Raw genomic sequence first — 2,500 nt, forward strand, 5'->3', positions numbered from 1 at the left:
TGCCGCTAGGACCGCGCGGAAGTAACTCCGAGCCGAAAGCAACACGAGGCTCGCGTACTTTGCCGATCGGACCGCGCGGAAGTAACTCCGAGCCGAAAGCAACACGAGGCTCGCGTACTTTGCCGCTAGGACCGCGCGGAAGTAACTCCGAGCCGAAAGCAACACGAGGCTCGCGTACTTTGCCGCTAGGACCGCGCGGAAGTAACTCAAAGCCGAAAGCAACACGAGGCTCGCGTACTTTGCCGATCGGACCGCGCGGAAGTAACTCCGACCCGAAAGCAACACGAGGCTCGCGTACTTTGCCGCTAGGACCGCGCGGAAGTAACTCCGAGCCGAAAGCAACACGAGCCTCGCGGACTTTGACGGTCGGACCGCTCGGAAGTAACTACGTGGTAACGAAGAGGCTCGCGTACTTTGCCGATCAAACCGCTCGGAAGTAACTACGTTCCAAAGCAACACGAGGCTCGCGAACTTTGACGGTCGGACCGCTCGGAAGTAACTACGTGGTAAAAGCAACACGAGGCTCGCGGACTTCGCTGCGGCTAAGTCCGCGCGGCGTCGAAATTTCACCGCCGGCGCCCATATACCGCCGTGCGTTAGACCGTGCGTCGCCGACCGCCCGGCCGCTCGGTTCGGTACTGTAAGAGGTGTCGTCGCTGCGGCGACTCGTGCACAACACGGTGCATGCGAGCTCTCGGTCTGGTCGTACCGTAGCGTTACGGCGTATGTATAACCGAGCTCGGCGAAGCACTGCGGTGCGTACAAAAGTGTCGTTCGCACTAGAACGCTTTTGAGAGAATTTAGCTTCGCGCTTACTACGAGAACTTTGGTTCTCTTTTTGAGATCTTTCGGGCGTCTTGCCGACATTCGGCCAAATGTGCGCCAAGCTCTCGGCGATCGTTTCGAGGCCGGATAGCGAAGGAATTGGTGAATACGTGACGAAGAAATTTTGTATCTCGAGGACTCTGCCGTTCGTGCGGTCCGTACGTACCTCCGAGCCGTAAAACAACACGGAGCTCGAGATCTTTGACGCGGAGGTAACTACCGTGCGCCGCAGCAGCTAAGTCCGCGCGGCGTCGAAATTTCACCGCCGGCGCCCATATACCGCCGTGCGTTAGACCGTGCGTCGCCGACCGCCCGGCCGCTCGGTTCGGTACTGTAAGAGGTGTCGTCGCTGCGGCGACTCGTGCACAACACGATGCATGCGAGCTCTCGGTCTGGTCGTACCGTAGCGTTACGGCGTATGTATAACCGAGCTCGGCGAAGCACTGCGGTGCGTACAAAAGTGTCGTTCGCACTAGAACGCTTTTGAGAGAATTTAGCTTCGCGCTTACTACGAGAACTTTGGTTCTCTTTTGAGATCTTTCGGGCGTCTTGCCGACATTCGGCCAAATGTGCGCCAAGCTCTCGGCGATCGTTTCGAGGCCGGATAGCGAAGGAATTGGTGAATACGTGACGAAGAAATTTTGTATCTCGAGGACTCTGCCGTTCGTGCGGTCCGTACGTACCTCCGAGCCGTAAAACAACACGGAGCTCGAGATCTTTGACGCGGAGGTAACTACCGTGCGCCGCAGCAGCTAAGTCCGCGCGGCGTCGAAATTTCACCGCCGGCGCCCATATACCGCCGTGCGTTAGACCGTGCGTCGCCGACCGCCCGGCCGCTCGGTTCGGTACTGTAAGAGGTGTCGTCGCTGCGGCGACTCGTGCACAACACGGTGCATGCGAGCTCTCGGTCTGGTCGTACCGTAGCGTTACGGCGTATGTATAACCGAGCTCGGCGAAGCACTGCGGTGCGTACAAAAGTGTCGTTCGCACTAGAACGCTTTTGAGAGAATTTAGCTTCGCGCTTACTACGAGAACTTTGGTTCTCTTTTTGAGATCTTTCGGGCGTCTTGCCGACATTCGGCCAAATGTGCGCCAAGCTCTCGGCGATCGTTTCGAGGCCGGATAGCGAAGGAATTGGTGAATACGTGACGAAGAAATTTTGTATCTCGAGGACTCTGCCGTTCGTGCGGTCCGTACGTACCTCCGAGCCGTAAAACAACACGGAGCTCGAGATCTTTGACGCGGAGGTAACTACCGTGCGCCGCAGCGGCTAAGTCCGCGCGGCGTCGAAATTTCACCGCCGGCGCCCATATACCGCCGTGCGTTAGACCGTGCGTCGCCGACCGCCCGGCCGCTCGGTTCGGTACTGTAAGAGGTGTCGTCGCTGCGGCGACTCGTGCACAACACGGTGCATGCGAGCTCTCGGTCTGGTCGTACCGTAGCGTTACGGCGTATGTATAACCGAGCTCGGCGAAGCACTGCGGTGCGTACAAAAGTGTCGTTCGCACTAGAACGCTTTTTGAAGAATTTAGCTTCGCGCTTACTACGAGAACTTTGGTTCTCTTTTTGAGATCTTTCGGGCGTCTTGCCGACATTCGGCCAAATGTGCGCCAAGCTCTCGGCGATCGTTTCGAGGCCGGATAGCGAAGGAATTGGTGAATACTTGACGAAGAAA

Source organism: Cardiocondyla obscurior, unplaced genomic scaffold (assembly GCF_019399895.1).
Source record: "Cardiocondyla obscurior isolate alpha-2009 unplaced genomic scaffold, Cobs3.1 scaffold57_0_143363, whole genome shotgun sequence".
NCBI lineage: Eukaryota > Metazoa > Arthropoda > Insecta > Hymenoptera > Formicidae > Cardiocondyla > Cardiocondyla obscurior.